The sequence below is a fragment of the Urocitellus parryii genome, chromosome 9, assembly GCF_045843805.1.
Source record: "Urocitellus parryii isolate mUroPar1 chromosome 9, mUroPar1.hap1, whole genome shotgun sequence".
In the NCBI taxonomy this organism is placed as follows: domain Eukaryota; kingdom Metazoa; phylum Chordata; class Mammalia; order Rodentia; family Sciuridae; genus Urocitellus; species Urocitellus parryii.
This window is the reverse complement of record NC_135539.1, coordinates 901,630-920,001: the sequence shown is the minus strand read 5'-3', so window position 1 is coordinate 920,001 and position 18,372 is coordinate 901,630. Positions and strand designations below refer to the sequence as shown.

Genomic DNA, 18,372 nt, shown 5'->3' with positions numbered 1-18,372 from the left:
ACGGGCCTCGGTTCCCCGTCTGAGCGCAGGCCAGCGCGTCCCTCCCAGCTCCACCAAGCTTGCCGCGTGAGTGACGCCACGCGCTCTGGAAGACGAGCTCTCTCTGGTGGTCAGAGGACGGGCTCAGACGTGGGCAGCACCCCTGAGGTTGACGGCGACCACGGTCCCCAGGAAAGTCTTTCCCTGGGGACAGGTCCCATGTGTCCCACAGCTTCTCCGTGAGGACGGGGCCAATGAAGACTCAGCACTTGGTATTTAGTGTCGTCTGGCCACTGTGCCCATGAGGGACACTGAGCCACCTGGATCTCGCAGTGCCAGGTAGACAGTCAGCACCTCATTAATGTCTGGTGCAGACCTAACGGGGATGGGCCCTGGAGACATCACGCCACCAGAAGGAACCAGCCCCAAAGACCTCAGAGTGGACGCTCGGGAGACCCCGGGACAGCCGATCGCGGTGGCCTGGGCTGGGGAGGGACCAGAGGTGCACGAGGTGCCTTTGGAGGGTGGAGAGGTCCTGAGCTGGGTCCTGTTCTGGTCACAGCACTCTGCGTGTGTAAGAACCACTCGCCAGGGGTGACGTGGGCCATGTGTCCCCCGCAGGTGTCCCTTCACCAATTCCCGGGTGAGAGAGCCGTGGGCCCTGCCGGGAGCAGAGCTGCAGGTGAGTGGGGAGAGGTGGCCCTGGCCCGTCCACCCCTGAGAGCCCAGGTTCCGGGCCCCAGCAGGAGGCAGCGGGTGCACAGTGCCCAGGGCCTGGCCGGGGGACTGCAGCTGGCCCGGGACAGCTCCGGGAGCTGCTGGGCACCGTGGAGCCTCTGTCCACACAGCTGCGGGCTGAAGTCTGCAGGGAGTTTAGGGACTGCTGACCCCGGGCCCTGGGGACACTGGACACACCAAGGGAGCAGCTTTCTCCCGTGTGGCCTGGGAGCCCGGAGCGGGTGAGCCGGGGGTGGGAGAGGAGCAAACGAAAGTCCAGCGCCCACGCGAAGTGGCCCCGGGGCCCGGCCCTCCCGAGGGCTCCGTCCTCCTGAGAGCTGGACCCCGGCTGCCCGCCCCTGGAGATGAAGACTCCGTGCAGCTGGGGACACCTCAAGGCCCCTCGGGGGGCCGGGGGCCAGGGGCCGCGAGAAGCACTGCCCTGGGGAGCGCCAGCCCCCCCTGGGTCTGGGGAACAGTGTCCGGGCCACCCGGGGGTGATGATGTGACAACAGTGGCAACAGCTGACGCTGAGCAGAGGCCACCTGGCGCCAGGCCCCTGCCACCTCCTAAGAGGGCCCGAGGCCTTCAGTCCCCGCCGAGGCCCCAAGGCCAGCACCTCTGTCCAGCTGCCCTGTGCCCCCGTGTTTGTGGGTGAGCTGTTAGGACAGAGCCGTGGCACTCACCGCGGGACGGACAGCGGCCAGCGGGAAGGAGCTGGTGGGTGCACACACAGGCTGCGCTCTGAACCTCTGTGTCACCCAAGCTCATGGGATCCCTTAGCCCAGGGCCGTGGCACATCAGGGGTCCTTGGGAGGTGGCCGGGTCATGGGGCAGACTGTCCTCGTGCGTTGGTGCCCTTCTGGAAGGAGCTGTGTGTGAACCCGGAGCCCCTCCAGGGCCCGACCCGCGGGCACCTGGCCTTGGGCGTCTGACCCAGAACTCCGAGGCGCGAACACCTGCTATTTATAGGCTCCCCGTCGGCCGTGTTTTGTTCTTAGCACCCCAAACAACTAAGATAGCACCCGGTGGAATATGATTCAGCCTTAAAAAAGGAGAGCCTGTGGGCCGGGCTGCGGCTCCGTGGAGGGGCACCTGCCCGGCCGGCGTGGGCCGAGTTCCATCACCAAGGGGCACCACCCAGGGGCGTTTGTAAGTCCACCAGCATGGAGCTGTGGCGGCCGATCGAGTCCCCGTGGGCTTCGCAAATGTTAAAACGAAATGAATCAAAAAAAGAAGAAGTGGATTCTGACACTCGTCCCCACGTGGGTGAACTCTGAGGACTTCATGCTGAGGGACCCGCCAGCCACCGGGAGCCGGAACCACATGGTCCCACTCACATGAGGGCCCCGAGGGCTGGAGGGAAAGGAACCGGGCGGTTGTTGGCGGGGAGCAGAGTCGGTGTCGCCAGGTGGAGAGCGTCCAGGGGACGGGCCGCTCGGGGTGCAGCTGTCCTGAACACGGCTGGCGTCACCTGGGCTCTGGAAGCGCAGGCCTGGGGGGGGGGGCAGGAGCCCAGGGCCAGCCGGGCATTTTCTCAAGCCCCGGGATGCTGCCATGTGCCACCCACGAGGGCCACTGCCCAGAGCCTGGTGGTGGGGACCGGCTCTGCCGCGCGGTGCTGGACCTGCCCGGCCTCGGCCCTGGTGGCAGCGTGAGAGTGCCCGCCTCAGGATGGCACCGGGGACTCTGGGAGCCGATGTCCCCCTGTGCTAGGACAGTCCTTGGCACCCGCTCGCGCTCCGTAAGTGGAAGCTAAGTTCCCGCCCCGGGAGGTGGGCACCAGGCTGGCGGGACCCAAGGTCACACGGGGGTGGCCCAGAACTGTCCCTTCCCGTTGGGACACACCAGGAAGCTGCCACTGTCTTCCAGGCCCTCGTCCAGGGACGATGGGGACAGGGCTGTGGGGCGTCACCCCTGGGACCTTGGGGCTCGGAAGAGCAGCCGGGGCCAGGACCCCCAGCGCGGAGCTGCCCTTTCACTTTCTCTTTCTCGGAAGGGCGGTCCTCGCTGCCAGCCCCCGCGGCCCCCCCAGGCCTGGGACCGAGTCCCCAGGGTGTCCCTGTCCCAGGGGCAGATAAGAAACGCCCCGTAGCTGCCAAGGGCAGGAGCCGGGCCGCCCAGCTGTGCCCTGCGAGGCCCGGTGGGTGGAGCCCACTGTGGGCAGGGAGCCAGGGCCCTGACCCACCGGGCCTCGCTGGCCACACACCCCCCAGGGGACACAGCACACGGCCCCGGCACCCGTCCCTAAGTAAAAATATGAAAAGAGCTGGGGACGCCGCTCTGTGGCTAAGTCCCCTGGGTTCCGTCCCCAGAGCAAAAAAGGACACCCCCCGGGTGGGCACCCTCCCGGATCCCAGAGCTGGGAGACCAGGGCAGGAGGACCCCAAGTTGAAGGCCAGCCTCCCCGACCTTAGCTACTTAGTAACAAAACCAACCACACACAGGAACACGCAGACACACATGCACACACGCACAGGAACACACAAGAACACGCAGACACACATGCACACACGCACAGGAACACACAGGAACACAGACACTCATAACACACACAGAGGAACACACACACGCACACACAGAGGAACACACACATGAACACACACCCACAGGAAAACACACAGGAACACACACACACACAATACACACATGCACACACATCCACAGAAAACACACACAGGAACACACACACGCAGGAACACACACAACACACACACAAGAACACACACACACATACACAAACAGGAACACACACATGCACACACACAGGAACACAGAGCTGCCCACGCAGGGCACAGCGGGGTCTGGGCTGAGGTGTGGTCGGCCTGGTGAGGACTGGGTGCTGGGGTTCCGTGTCCATCTTGGGGGTGCATTCTTCTTCTTCCTCCTCCTCCTCCTCCTCCTTCTCCTTCTCCTTCTTCCTCTTCCTCCTCCTCTTCCTCCTCCTCCTCCTCCTCCTCCTCCTCCTCCTCCTCTTTTTTCCCTCTCGGTCCTGGGGCAGAACCCACCCTCGTCCCCAGCCCTTTTTATTTTCTATTTGAGACAGGGTCTCCAGTTGCTAAGGTTCTTGCTAAATGTGCTAAATTGCCGAGTCTGGCCTCAAACTTGCTGTCCTCCTGCCTCAGCCTCCCAAGTGGCTGGATCACAGGCCTGCACCACCTCACCCGTGTGCGAGCATTCTTACTGGGTTTTTTTCTTCCAAAGAAGGAAGAAAAGTGCCCGCTTTGTCCACCTGGCTTGCTGGAGGACAGCCTGTCCTATAGGCCCGTTCTCTGAAAGATCCAGGTTTCAGTTAATTGGGGCTTTGGAATCAGGACTGCGAGGCTCACCTCTCTGTGCCCCCACTTTGTTCTGACCGCACCGGGCTCAGGTCACCTGGGTTTCCCTCTGTGAACAGCACAGTGACTGGAGGGGTGGACGCTGGCGAGCGCCTTGTTACTGTGAACACAGCACTATGACAGTCACCTGGCTTGCTGTGTGGCCTCAACCAGGCAGTGCAGCGTGGCCACATGGGGGTCCCCAGTGCGCTGCACACCTGCCTACTCCAGGCCTGGGACCAGGTGGCCACTGGGCTGGGAAGCCCCGCCACTGGGCCTCTGGCCTGCGCTCCTGTAAGTCCCCCTGAGCCTCTGGCCTGCGCTCCTGTGAGTCCCCCTGGGCCTCTGGCCTGCGCTCCTGTGGGTCCCCCTGGGCCTCTGGCCTGCGCTCCTGTAAGTCCCCCTGGGCCTCTGGCCTGCCCTCCTGTGGGTCCCCCTGGGCCTCTGGCCTGCGCTCCTGTGGGTCCCCCTGGGCCTCTGGCCTGCGCTCCTGTGAGTCCCCCTGGGCCTCTGGCCTGCCCTCCTGTGAGTCCCCCTGGGCCTCTGGCCTGCCCTCCTGTGAGCCCCCTGGGCCTCTGGCCTGCCCTCCTGTGAGTCCCCCTGGGCCTCTGGCCTGCGCTCTGTGAGCCCCCCTGGGCCTCTGGCCTGCCCTCCTGTGAGTCCCCCTGGGCCTCTGGCCTGCCCTCCTGTGAGTCCCCCTGGGCCTCTGGCCTGCGCTCCTGTGAGTCCCCTGGGCCTCTGGCCTGCGCTCCTGTGAGTCCCCCTGGGCCTCTGGCCTGCGCTCCTGTGAGCCCCCCTGGGCCTCTGGCCTGCCCTCCTGTGAGTCCCCCTGGGCCTCTGGCCTGCCCTCCTGTGAGTCCCCCTGGGCCTCTGGCCTGCGCTCCTGTGAGTCCCCCTGGGCTCTGGCCTGCGCTCCTGTGAGCCCCCTGGGCCTCTGGCCTGCCCTCCTGTGAGTCCCCCTGGGCCTCTGGCCTGCCCTCCTGTGAGTCCCCCTGGGCCTCTGGCCTGCGCTCCTGTGAGCCCCCTGGGCCTCTGGCCTGCCCTCCTGTGAGTCCCCCTGGGCCTCTGGCCTGCCCTCCTGTGAGTCCCCCTGAGCCTCTGGCCTGCCCTCCTGTGGGTCCCCTGGGCCTCTGGCCTGCCCTCCTGTGGGTCCCCCTGGGCCTCTGGCCTGCCCTCCTGTGAGTCCCCTGGGCCTCTGGCCTGCCCTCCTGTGGGTCCCCCTGGGCCTCTGGCCTGCCCTCCTGTGAGCCCCCCTGGGCCTCTGGCCTGCCCTCCTGTGAGCCCCCCTGGGCCTCTGGCCTGCCCTCCTGTGAGCCCCCCTGGGCCTCTGGCCTGCCCTCCTGTGGGTCCCCCTGGGCCTCTGGCCTGCGCTCCCTGTAAGTCCCCCCTGGGCCTCTGGCCTGCCCTCCTGTGAGTCCGCCTGGGCCTCTGGCCTGCGCTCCTGTGAGTCCCCCTGGGCCTCTGGCCTGCCCTCCTGTAAGTCCCCCTGGGCCTCTGGCCTGCCCTCCTGTGAGCCCCCCTGGGCCTCTGGCCTGCCCTCCTGTGAGCCCCCCTGGGCCTCTGGCCTGCCCTCCTGTGAGTCCCCCTGGGCCTCTGGCCTGCCCTCCTGTGAGTCCCCCTGGGCCTCTGGCCTGCCCTCCTGTGAGCCCCCCTGGGCCTCTGGCCTGCGCTCCTGTGAGTCCCCCTGGGCCTCTGGCCTGCGCTCCTGTGAGTCCCCCTGGGCCTCTGGCCTGCCCTCTGTGGGTCCCCCTGGGCCTCTGGCCTGCCCTCCTGTGAGCCCCCCTGGGCCTCTGGCCTGCCCTCCTGTGGGTCCCCCTGGGCCTCTGGCCTGCCCTCCTGTGAGCCCCCCTGGGCCTCTGGCCTGCCCTCCTGTGGGTCCCCTGGGCCTCTGGCCTGCCCTCCTGTGAGCCCCCTGGGCCTCTGGCCTGCCCTCCTGTGAGACCCCTGGGCCTCTGGCCTGCCCTCCTGTGAGCCCCCCTGGGCCTCTGGCCTGCCCTCCTGTGAGCCCCCCTGGGCCTCTGGCCTGCCCTCCTGTGAGTCCCCCTGGGCCTCTGGCCTGCCCTCCTGTGAGCCCCCCTGGGCCTCTGGCCTGCCCTCCTGTGAGCCCCCCTGGGCCTCTGGCCTGCGCTCCTGTGGGTCCCCCTGGGCCTCTGGCCTGCCCTCCTGTGAGCCCCCCTGGGCCTCTGGCCTGCCCTCCTGTGAGTCCCCCTGGGCCTCTGGCCTGCCCTCCTGTGGGTCCCCCTGGGCCTCTGGCCTGCCCTCCTGTGAGCCCCCCTGGGCCTCTGGCCTGCCCTCCTGTGAGTCCCCCTGGGCCTCTGGCCTGCCCTCCTGTGAGCCCCCCTGGGCCTCTGGCCTGCCCTCCTGTGAGCCCCCCTGGGCCTCTGGCCTGCGCTCCTGTGAGCCCCCCTGGGCCTCTGGCCTGCGCTCCTGTGAGCCCCCCTGGGCCTCTGGCCTGCGCTCCTGTGAGCCCCCCTGGGCCTCTGGCCTGCCCTCCTGTGAGCCCCCCTGGGCCTCTGGCCTGCCCTCCTGTGAGCCCCCCTGGGCCTCTGGCCTGCCCTCCTGTGAGCCCCCCTGGGCCTCTGGCCTGTGCTCCTGTGAGCCCCCCTGGGCCTCTGGCCTGCCCTCCTGTGAGCCCCCCTGGGCCTCTGGCCTGTGCTCCTGTGAGCCCCCCTGGGCCTCTGGCCTGCCCTCCTGTGAGCCCCGCCCTCTGGCCTGCGCTCCTGTGAGTCCCCCTGGGCCTCTGGCCTGCGCTCCTGTGGGTCCCCCTGGGCCTCTGGCCTGCGCTCCTGTAAGTCCCCCTGGGCCTCTGGCCTGCCCTCCTGTGGGTCCCCCTGGGCCTCTGGCCTGCGCTCCTGTGGGTCCCCCTGGGCCTCTGGCCTGCGCTCCTGTGAGTCCCCCTGGGCCTCTGGCCTGCCCTCCTGTGAGTCCCCCTGGGCCTCTGGCCTGCCCTCCTGTGAGCCCCCCTGGGCCTCTGGCCTGCCCTCCTGTGAGTCCCCCTGGGCCTCTGGCCTGCGCTCCTGTGAGCCCCCCTGGGCCTCTGGCCTGCCCTCCTGTGAGTCCCCCTGGGCCTCTGGCCTGCCCTCCTGTGAGTCCCCCTGGGCCTCTGGCCTGCGCTCCTGTGAGTCCCCCTGGGCCTCTGGCCTGCGCTCCTGTGAGTCCCCCTGGGCCTCTGGCCTGCGCTCCTGTGAGCCCCCCTGGGCCTCTGGCCTGCCCTCCTGTGAGTCCCCCTGGGCCTCTGGCCTGCCCTCCTGTGAGTCCCCCTGGGCCTCTGGCCTGCCCTCCTGTGAGTCCCCCTGGGCCTCTGGCCTGCGCTCCTGTGAGCCCCCCTGGGCCTCTGGCCTGCCCTCCTGTGAGTCCCCCTGGGCCTCTGGCCTGCCCTCCTGTGAGTCCCCCTGAGCCTCTGGCCTGCCCTCCTGTGGGTCCCCCTGGGCCTCTGGCCTGCCCTCCTGTGGGTCCCCCTGGGCCTCTGGCCTGCCCTCCTGTGAGTCCCCCTGGGCCTCTGGCCTGCCCTCCTGTGAGTCCCCCTGGGCCTCTGGCCTGCCCTCCTGTGAGCCCCCCTGGGCCTCTGGCCTGCCCTCCTGTGAGCCCCCCTGGGCCTCTGGCCTGCCCTCCTGTGAGCCCCCCTGGGCCTCTGGCCTGCCCTCCTGTGGGTCCCCCTGGGCCTCTGGCCTGCGCTCCTGTAAGTCCCCCCTGGGCCTCTGGCCTGCCCTCCTGTGAGTCCGCCTGGGCCTCTGGCCTGCGCTCCTGTGAGTCCCCCTGGGCCTCTGGCCTGCCCTCCTGTAAGTCCCCCTGGGCCTCTGGCCTGCCCTCCTGTGAGCCCCCCTGGGCCTCTGGCCTGCCCTCCTGTGAGCCCCCCTGGGCCTCTGGCCTGCCCTCCTGTGAGTCCCCCTGGGCCTCTGGCCTGCCCTCCTGTGAGTCCCCCTGGGCCTCTGGCCTGCCCTCCTGTGAGCCCCCCTGGGCCTCTGGCCTGCGCTCCTGTGAGTCCCCCTGGGCCTCTGGCCTGCCCTCCTGTGGGTCCCCCTGGGCCTCTGGCCTGCCCTCCTGTGAGCCCCCTGGGCCTCTGGCCTGCCCTCCTGTGGGTCCCCCTGGGCCTCTGGCCTGCCCTCCTGTGAGCCCCCCTGGGCCTCTGGCCTGCCCTCCTGTGGGTCCCCCTGGGCCTCTGGCCTGCCCTCCTGTGAGTCCCCCTGGGCCTCTGGCCTGCGCTCCTGTGAGCCCCCCTGGGCCTCTGGCCTGCCCTCCTGTGAGTCCCCCTGAGCCTCTGGCCTGCGCTCCTGTGGGTCCCCCTGGGCCTCTGGCCTGCCCTCCTGTGGGTCCCCCTGGGCCTCTGGCCTGCCCTCCTGTGAGTCCCCCTGGGCCTCTGGCCTGCCCTCCTGTGAGTCCCCCTGGGCCTCTGGCCTGCCCTCCTGTGAGTCCCCCTGGGCCTCTGGCCTGCGCTCCTGTGGGTCCCCCTGGGCCTCTGGCCTGCCCTCCTGTGAGCCCCCCTGGGCCTCTGGCCTGCCCTCCTGTGAGCCCCCCTGGGCCTCTGGCCTGCCCTCCTGTGGGTCCCCCTGGGCCTCTGGCCTGCGCTCCTGTGAGTCCCCCTGGGCCTCTGGCCTGCGCTCCTGTGAGTCCCCCTGGGCCTCTGGCCTGCCCTCCTGTGAGCCCCCCTGGGCCTCTGGCCTGCCCTCCTGTGGGTCCCCCTGGGCCTCTGGCCTGCCCTCCTGTAAGTCCCCCTGGGCCTCTGGCCTGCGCTCCTCCTGTTTTGCCCTGGGCCTCTGGCCTGCGCTCCTGTGAGTCCCCCTGGGCCTCTGGCCTGCCCTCCTGTGAGTCCCCCTGGGCCTCTGGCCTGCCCTCCTGTGAGCCCCCCTGGGCCTCTGGCCTGCCCTCCTGTGAGTCCCCCTGGGCCTCTGGCCTGCGCTCCTGTGAGCCCCCCTGGGCCTCTGGCCTGCCCTCCTGTGAGTCACCCTGGGCCTCTGGCCTGCGCTCCTGTGGGTCCCCCTGGGCCTCTGGCCTGCCCTCCTGTGGGTCCCCCTGAGCCTCTGGCCTGCCCTCCTGTGAGCCCCCCTGGGCCTCTGGCCTGCGCTCCTCCTGTTTTGCCCTGGGCCTCTGGCCTGCGCTCCTGTGAGTCCCCCTGGGCCTCTGGCCTGCGCTCCTGTGAGTCCCCCTGGGCCTCTGGCCTGCGCTCCTCCTGTTTTGCCCTGGGTCTTGCTCTGGAAGGTGCAGGTTCTGACCCTGGGCCCAGAACAGGCTCCGGAGGACTAACGCAGCAGCCTGGGCCTGGCCACCCAGGTGCCTCCACCATGCTCCCAGGTCCAGGTGCGGCCCTGCCTGTCTGGGACTGCGTGTGGTCCCCAGAACACAAAGCCACCGCTTGGCGGCTCAGCCTGGTGGGGGAGGGGACCTCAGGAGGTTCCCAGAAATGGGATCAGGGCTTCAAAGGGACCGTGCAGAGGCACGTCTGAGAGCGGCCTCCCCGGGCAGCCTGCGGGTCCAGGGCGGGCAGCCAGTGGCCCTCCCATGCCCCGCCCCTGCTCTTGGCGACCAGGGTGCCTCCTGGGTGGCCTCTGCCCTCCTTGGTCCCTCGGCTCCTCCCTGCCTGAGGTTGCTGTGCCCCCCAGCCTGTCCGTCCTGCCCCCCACCCTCGAGGCTGCATTGAACTCTACCCATTCACTTCCTCACTTTGTCCCTGGCCCCGGGGGGCCCTGCAGCTGTGACCTGGCCTGCGGCTCCGGAGCTCCGGGGTCTGGTCAACAGTTCCCCGCTCACCACCTGACCCTGACCTGACCAGGACCGTGCGCGGGGGAGCCCAGCCTCGGCATCCTCCACCCACCGCAAGAGCTCAGTGGACTCCCTGGCGGTGTCCCCTCAGCCACCTGCTGGCCAGCCCCTCCTCTGCGCAGGGCCATCGGGGCTGCTGACCGACTTCACCCAGCCCCTCCCCTGGGCCCCAGCTCCCTCTGGTGCAGCCCGGCCAGGAGGGATGAGGACTCCCCGGAGGCGCCTGGCTGCAGGGAGAAGAGGCCCGGTCCCCCGGGAGCCAGGCAGGACCCAGAGCCACCGCAGGGGGGTGTGCCGCTCCCTAGAGTCCCCCGACCCCCAGATCAGAAACGTGGAACTGTCGTGGGCGAGGAAGACGGGCTCCGGGTCCAAGAAAGCCTGTGTCCAGTCCTGCTGTGCGCGGGCCACCTGCCGGGGACGGAGTGGACCCGAGAAGGGGGGCCTGGGCGGGTGGAGCTGCAGGGCGAGGGAGGGGCAGGGGAGCAGGGAGCAGAACTGTCATCCAGGGCCACACAGGGATCAGCCCAAGAACCAGCCCAGTGAGTGAACACCTACTGTGTGCTCCGCACCTCTGTGTGCTCCGCACCTCTGTGTGCTCCTCACCTCTGTGTGCTCCGCACCTCTGTGTGCTCCTCACCTACTGTGTGCTCCGCACCTCTGTGTGCTCCTCACCTACTGTGTGCTCCGCACCTCTGTGTGCGCCGCACCTACTGTGTGCTCCGCACCTCTGTGTGCTCCTCACCTCTGTGTGCTCCTCACCTCTGTGTGCTCCGCACCTCTGTGTGCTCCTCACCTACTGTGTGCTCCGCACCTCTGTGTGCTCCTCACCTACTGTGTGCTCCGCACCTCTGTGTGCTCCGCACCTACTGTGTGCTCCGCACCTCTGTGTGCGCCGCACCTACTGTGTGCTCCGCACCTCTGTGTGCCTCGCACCTCTGTGTGCTCCGCACCTACTGTGTGCTCCGCACCTCTGTGTGCGCCGCACCTACTGTGTGCTCCGCACCTCTGTGTGCTCCGCACCTACTGTGTGCTCCGCACCTCTGTGTGCGCCGCACCTACTGTGTGCTCCGCACCTCTGTGTGCGCCGCACCTACTGTGTGCTCCGCACCTCTGTGTGCTCCTCACCTACTGTGTGCTCCACACCTCTGTGTGCTCCGCACCTCTGTGTGCTCCTCACCTACTGTGTGCTCCGCACCTCTGTGTGCTCCTCACCTACTGTGTGCTCCACCCCTCTGTGTGCTCCTCACCTCTGTGTGCTCCTCACCTCTGTGTGCTCCGCACCTCTGTGTGCTCCGCACCTACTGTGTGCTCCACACCTCTGTGTGCTCCGCACCTACTGTGTGCTCCACACCTCTGTGTGCTCCGCACCTACTGTGTGCTCCTCACCTACTGTGTGCTCCGCACCTCTGTGTGCTCCGCACCTCTGTGTGCTCCTCACCTACTGTGTGCTCCGCACCTCTGTGTGCTCCTCACCTACTGTGTGCTCCTCACCTCTGTGTGCTCCTCACCTCTGTGTGCTCCGCACCTCTGTGTGCTCCGCACCTACTGTGTGCTCCTCACCTACTGTGTGCTCCTCACCTACTGTGTGCTCCTCACCTCTGTGTGCTCCTCACCTCTGTGTGCTCCGCACCTCTGTGTGCTCCGCACCTCTGTGTGCTCCTCACCTACTGTGTGCTCCGCACCTCTGTGTGCTCCTCACCTACTGTGTGCTCCTCACCTCTGTGTGCTCCTCACCTCTGTGTGCTCCTCACCTCTGTGTGCTCCACACCTCTGTGTGCTCCGCACTACTGTGTGCTCCTCACCTACTGTGTGCTCCGCACCTCTGTGTGCTCCTCACCTCTGTGTGCTCCGCACCTACTGTGTGCTCCACACCTCTGTGTGCTCCGCACCTACTGTGTGCTCCGCACCTCTGTGTGCTCCTCACCTACTGTGTGCTCCGCACCTCTGTGTGCTCCGCACCTACTGTGTGCTCCTCACCTACTGTGTGCTCCTCACCTACTGTGTGCTCCGCACCTCTGTGTGCTCCTCACCTACTGTGTGCTCCACACCTCTGTGTGCTCCGCACCTACTGTGTGCTCCTCACCTACTGTGTGCTCCGCACCTCTGTGTGCTCCGCACCTACTGTGTGCTCCGCACCTCTGTGTGCTCCGCACCTACTGTGTGCTCCGCACCTCTGTGTGCTCCTCACCTACTGTGTGCTCCGCACCTCTGTGTGCTCCTCACCTACTGTGTGCTCCGCACCTCTGTGTGCTCCGCACCTACTGTGTGCTCCGCACCTCTGTGTGCTCCGCACCTACTGTGTGCTCCGCACCTCTGTGTGCTCCGCACCTACTGTGTGCTCCACACCTCTGTGTGCTCCACACCTCTGTGTGCTCCACACCTCTGTGTGCTCTGCACCTCTGTGTCCCCAGCCACCCAGTACAGGACGTTTCTGTTTCCTTTTCTCACAGGGCAGACCAGGGCTCCGAGGGACGTGGTGCTGGCCCGGGAGGCTGCTGGGAGGAGGAGGCGGGGGTCAGACGAAGCCCTCTTCCCACAGCCTGGAACTGAGCGCGCGTCCCACGGGGACACAGAGTGGAACAGTAGGTAAGTGAGGCCATTGTGGCCGTGACGCCAGGCAGGGGGTGAGACGGAAAATGGTGGATGGGGGTGGGGGTCGGCCTGCGCCAGACCACCAGGGAGGGGACCCCATGGAAGCCATGGATGAACTAGGGGAGCAGGAGGAGGGGACAGTGTCCTGGGGTGGGGACAGCAGGTGCAAAGGCCCCGAGGTCTGGTGTCCCGGAGGAACAGAAAGGCCTGCAGGGAATTCTGGGAACGGAGGGCAGTGGGGGGAGAGGCAGGCCAGCAGGTGGCCCCCTGCGAGGACGGGGCTTGTGCACAGGGGGATGCAGGTGGAGACTGGCTCTGAAGGGGAATAGTACAGGAGGCAGGTTTGCTGAGAGCTGGAACCGAGTGTCGGTGTCCTGGGGCCCCGGGGACGGTGAGGGGTCAGGAGTGGCCAGAGGGGGCCAGAGCGAGGCCGGCCTCCTCGGGTGGTGGGGCCCTGGGAGCAGGCAGGGCTGATCCTGCTCAGTGCCCTTGGCGGCCGCCCTCGTCTCTGTCCAGGGCACCCGTGAGCTCAGAGTCGCACTGGCCCCGCCCTCGATTCTCCTCTGGACACCCCCTGATCAGGCCGCAGCGGAGGACTGGACCTCGCCACCCCCCCACTGCCCGCCGCCACCCTGCTCCAGGCTCGGGCCTCTTGGTCACTGCGGCTGCCCAGGCCCTTGCCCACGCAGCAGCCAGGGCCCTGCCCACCGCCCACCCACCCAGGCCGTCAGACGATGTCCACTCCTGTTGCACTTAGAGCAGAACCCAGTGCCCCTGCGTGGCCCGCGGGCTCTCCACTCTGTCCTTCCTGCCTCTTGGCCTCACTGGCCACCCCCCCAACCCCCGCAGAGCGCCCCTGGTTTGGAGGAAGTGCCCGGGGCTCTGGCGGGTGGTCATTGGCTCCCCCTGCCTCCTGGCCACCCCGTCACAGCAGGCCCCTGCTGTCCCCGGGCCCACTTTCCTCCTCCCCGGGCAGCCTCCCCCGAAGGCCCTCTTCCTTCTGGGCAGACCCACGAAGCCGGGCTCAGCCTGGGTTTTCTGAAATGGTTCCACTCTCACAGAATCGGGGCCGTCTGGAGAAAAGGGGTCCGTCCCGGGTTCTCTGTCCTGGCCTGGGCTCTGGCTTCTGCCCTGGAGCATCTTCCCGTGAACCAGCTCACGCCACTTAGGGGACAGAGATCCGGCCCCAGTTGGGAATGTGTTCTTCAAAGCAGCCGGCCAGCGCTTCCAGGTCGTCAGCGGCCACTCTCTGGAGGCCATAGTGAACCCATGTTCTCATGGGTTGCCCTGGAAAGCACTCAGGCTTTGGAGACAGGCTGATTTTGAGTCAACCTCTTACTGGCTGTGTGGTCTTGGGCGAGTTACTGAACCTCTCTGAGGCCTTGGTTTCTTGAGATAGATTTGGGGTCTAGTAATTCCTGAATACTTCAGATTTTCAGTTTGACACTTCTTAAAATGAAGTGTGGTGTGGACGGCCCTTCCATTACTGTAACAAATGCCTAGAATAATCAGTTTATAAAGAGAAAAAGTTTCCTTTGACTCATAGTTTTGAAGGTTTCAGTTCGCCGTTGGCCCCTCGTTTCGGGACTGTGGAGGCAGCTCACGGAGGGACGTGAGGCTGCACCTTGGCTGGGCAGCAAAAGGGAGAAAAAGAGGAAGAGTCTGGGGTCCTGCAATCCCCTGCAAACACACACCTCCCAAAGCCTCCCACTAGGCCATGCCTCCAGAAGTTCCCAAGAGGGCGGAGCTGGGGACCAAGCGGCTCTGCTGGACCTTCTAGGGTCTCCTAAGTCGAGCTCCCTGGAGTGGAAATGGCATTTTCCACTGGTCACCGTCCGCGATGCAGCCTGCTGCCACTTGGATGATGCCTCTCCTCAGGGGGCTGAGGTTCTGCTGGGTTTGGGGGTACACTTCCATTTTTTCTTGTTTTCTTTTTCAGTACTGAGGATTGGGGTGCTTTACCATGGAGCCACACCCCAGCCCTTCTCCAGTTTTAGTTTGATACAGGGCCTTGCCACGTTGCAGAGGCTGTCCTTGAACTTGCGATCCTCCTGCCTCAGCCTCCCGGGTCAGTGGGGTGACAGGCGTGTGCCCAGAGGTTCATGGCCGCTGTGGAGTGCCCTGGAAACACGTTCTCCTCAGACTTCGGGGCACTGAAGCCAACTCCCGCCACACGGAGTCCACGAGGGCAGACCTGCCTTCCTTCAGGTCTGTCTGCCGGTCCCCCTACTCATCCTCCTAATTTTTTCTTGCATTTCAGAGTAAGTCACTGCGTATCCCGTGGCCCCGCACAGAGCCGGGCTGGCAGTTCATTAGCTGAAGGTCGAGATTCTTTTGACTCACAGGCCTGCATTTGAAAACAAAAACTTTCCTTCCCTGGGGATGACCCAGGACAATGAGTGGACCCCCCCCAGGCCTCACCCGGAGGCCCGGGCATTGAAAGGCGCTAGAGGGCCCTTTGTTCCCGGGGAAGAGTGGCCCTGGCTGACGTCTTCCCAGCTGCGCGACTCAGGGCTCATGAGGCTGCAGCACCTCACCTGGCCACGTCTCCAGGAAAGCACCTGTGTCCGGGGTTCGAGGGCAGAGGCCGACTCTGGGGTGTGGGGTGCACTTAGTGACCACTCCAGGAGCTCTGTGGGTCCAGTTAACTCGCAGGAGCAGCGGCAAAGCAGGAGGAGAAGGAGGCACTCCAGGAAGAGCGCGCCCAGCAGTTCCCATCAGGCCCTGTCCTGCACATGCATGTCCCCATGCTGGCTCTGCGGGGCCCACGGATGCAGGGCTTGGGGGCAGTTTCTGCCCCTGACGTGAAATGACACTGGGGAAAAATAACAAAACAAAACAGAGACGGTGAGAGGAACAAGAAGAGTCTGTGGGGACTCAGGCCTCTTTAACTCCCCCTTCCATAGGAGCCTGTTGTCAGTCACCTGAGGCCTGCGGTGACCCTCGGCAGCCACGCTGTTACGGAGGTCACTGGGCAGCCCCTCTCTCAGGGCCGCAGGGTCCCCCTTTGTCCCTGGCAGTCTGGGCATGTTTGGGGCTGAGCGGCCTGGGAGCCGGTCAGCAGGCAGCCCAGGAAGCCAAGCCGCGAGGTTGGAGCAGGAAGCAGGAACCCTCTCCAGAGGCCCAGTGGGGGGCGGATCCCCATGGAGGGAGGCTGCTCATGACAGTGATTTGAGACAGATGCTGCAGCTCTTGGAGCTGGTGGTCTTTCGTGGGAGGTGTCTGGCTTTGGCGACACAGAGCTGCCCTGGAGCCCGGGAAGAGCTCCCACGGGTCTTTCAGGGGCACACGCTCTGTTTCTGTTTTAGAATTGAATTCACTGCCGACATTTTTAGAGGCGGAGAGTATACATTAAAAGGTCTTGCAAAATCGGATCTGCAGGGCTGGGCCCGCCTTCCCGGGGGGTAACAACCAGCTGGGTGTGATCGACCCAGGAAGCCATCTGAAGGCCAGTTTGTCACAGCCACACCAGGGCTACTGCCTGGCCACTGTGGGCATCTGAATTTGAGACCTCTGGGGTGCTGGTGACGAAGACAGACTCAAATATGTACCGTGAAGACAGAGGCAAGTGAATGGCTTAGGGCCGTGGTTCTCAGTGGGCCAGTTCTGCTCCCCAGGGCAGCAGCAGTGTCTGAAGGTGGACCGTCACCACGTCTGGAGGGTGCACCCGGCGTCTCCTGGGTGGAAGACAGGCAGCATCTCATGAAGGGGTTCTTCTTCCTGCCCTGGAGGGTCCAAGCCACCCTAGAACTGACCGTCTCAAATAGTGAGTAAATAACAAAGCACAAACACTCAGAAATACGTTTGCAGAAAAAGCAGCCCCTGATACCTCTAGTCCCCACGGAGCTGCAACTGGACAACGGCCAGTGGCTCCTCTGGTGGTTTACTTCTAGGAGTCCGTCAAAGGCAGGGATGAGGCTTCCAGGCCCAAGTCTTGCTGTGGGATGTCTTTGATGAATTGCAGTCAGCAGGTTGATTGACATCTTGGCAGGGCACCAGCGACTCAGGTGCTGTGTGGGCCCCAGCAGAGCAGGATAGAGATCCACCTGGTCACTGGCAATTGGTCAAAGGAAATGTCCACTGGTCATTCCCAGACACTCGATGTCTATCCACGAGGCTTCCATGTGCGGTGACCCACAGGCAGTTCCTGAAACCCGGGACATACAGCCCCCTCCCACAAAAGACTGTCCACCCCAAAATGTCAACAGGGTCAGGTTGAGAAACCCTGGACCGAGGGCAACCACCAGCCATGCACAGCTCACAGGTATATTTTAAAACTTGTAAATTAATATGCCCAGAAGTTAATCATTTCTTAGGCTTTTTAGATTATTTAGAGGTTTTTACACTAGTGCTTTTACACCTTTTACTTATTTTCTGAGTGTTTTTTAAAAAATTTTTTCCTTATTTTAGATTTTCCTGTTCTTAAGTGTCCTGCAATGAATGTGCATTTGTGAAAAAAAATGTGGTAATATACTTATTAACTTTTATTAAGATGTAATAAAATAAAAACGTAACAAAAATAGTGCGGTGCAATGGCATAAACCTGTAATCCCAGCAACCTGGGAAGCCCAGGCAGGAAGGAGGATGGCAAATCCCCAGTCAGCCTCAGCAACTCGGTGAAACATTGTCTCAAAATAAAAAATAAAAAAGGGCTGGGGTGTACTTCAGCGGTAGGGCACCTCCCCTTCAATCCCAGGATGGATAGACAGCCGGAGGACTGGCTGTCCCTGTCCCCTTCCCCAGCCCTGTCTCCTAACTTCTGTTTGAACTTGTTTTTCAGCGGACACACAGTATCTGTAGGACTGGATCCACGCACACTCTGTGCACTGCGCAAGTCAGGGAGCGGGCCCATCCGCGCCCCTTACATTTAACGTTCCCATTTGTCCTTCGTGACAGCCGCGCGGGCCACTCCTGCACCCCAGGGCTCCCCACTGCGCAGTGCTGAGCTGTGCCGGGCCACGTAGAGGTGGCCCCTCGGCGCCCCGCACGCTGCGCGGCCCCGCGCCGCCTCCGCGTCCCCCTTCCCCTTCGCTCCGTGTTGGGGGCGGTTCCTCGGCGGACGCATGCGCACTCCTGCTGGCGCGAGGGCGGCCCGGCCCGCGGCCCCGCCTCCCGAGGCCGGCCATTGGTCGGCCTCGCCGGCGTGCTCCCGATTGGTGGCCTCGGGCCAGGTCTCGCTGTCGATCAAAGTTGGCGGGAAAGCGGCCGCGGCGCGGAATGGCGGCGGCTCCGGACGCGGGCGGCAGCCCGGGGGCCGTGCGGCTGCCGCGGTCGCCGCCGTTCAAGGTGCTGGCGGAGCAGCTGCGGCGCGACGCGGAGGGCGGGCCCGGCGCCTGGCGGCTGTCCCGGGCGGCGGGCCGCAGGCCGCTGGAGCTGGCGGCCGTGTGGATGCAGGGCACCGTGGTGGCGGCGGGCGGCGACGGGGCGCGGCTGCGGGACCCGAGCGGGGCCTTCTCGGTGCGCGGCCTGGAGCGGGTGCCGCGCGGGCGGCCCTGCCTCGTCCCAGGTAACCTCGCGCCCGCGTCCTCGCCGAGGGCGGCCCCAGCCCCAGGCCCGCGGCCGGCCTTGTCCCTGGTCACCCGGCTTCCCGTCCCGGTCCCGCCTCTCCCGAGCTCTCCCGTTTTCTCTGAAATGGGGTCTGGCTGGCCTCAAACTCCTGGGCTCCAGCGAGCCTCGGGGCCGCAGCCTCCCAGGAGCGGTGCTGGGAGCGGAGCCCAGGTCTTCCACGTGCTGGGCGAGCGCACTGCCCGGAGCGGCCCTGCAGCTGTCCCGAGCGGCCCTGCAGCCGTCCTGAGCTCCCCTGCAGCCGTCCTGGGCTCCCCTGCAGCCCTCCCGGGCTCCCCTGCAGCCGTCCCGGGCTCCCCTGCAGCCGTCCTGGGCTCCCCTGCAGCCGTCCCGGGCTCCCCTGCCTCCCTCCTGGGCTCCCCTGCCTCCCTCCTGGGCTCCCCTGCAGCCGTCCTGAGCTCCCCTGCAGCCGTCCTGGGCTCCCCTGCAGCCCTCCCGGGCTCCC

General features: G+C 65.7%; 1 long non-coding RNA gene across 2 annotated transcripts; it reads left to right on the top strand.

Moving 5' to 3' along the window:
* The first annotated feature begins 2,181 nt into the window (after positions 1–2,181).
* On the top strand, positions 2,182–14,400 carry LOC144257038 (uncharacterized). 2 transcript variants are annotated; one of them, XR_013344351.1, is made up of 3 exons: positions 2,182–2,440; positions 12,221–12,356; positions 14,302–14,400. It is a non-coding gene; the product is annotated as an uncharacterized LOC144257038 (long non-coding RNA). The 2 variants fall into 2 exon arrangements; XR_013344350.1 differs by lacking the exon at positions 14,302–14,400 and adding an exon at positions 13,424–13,849.
* Positions 14,401–18,372: the final 3,972 nt, after the last annotated feature.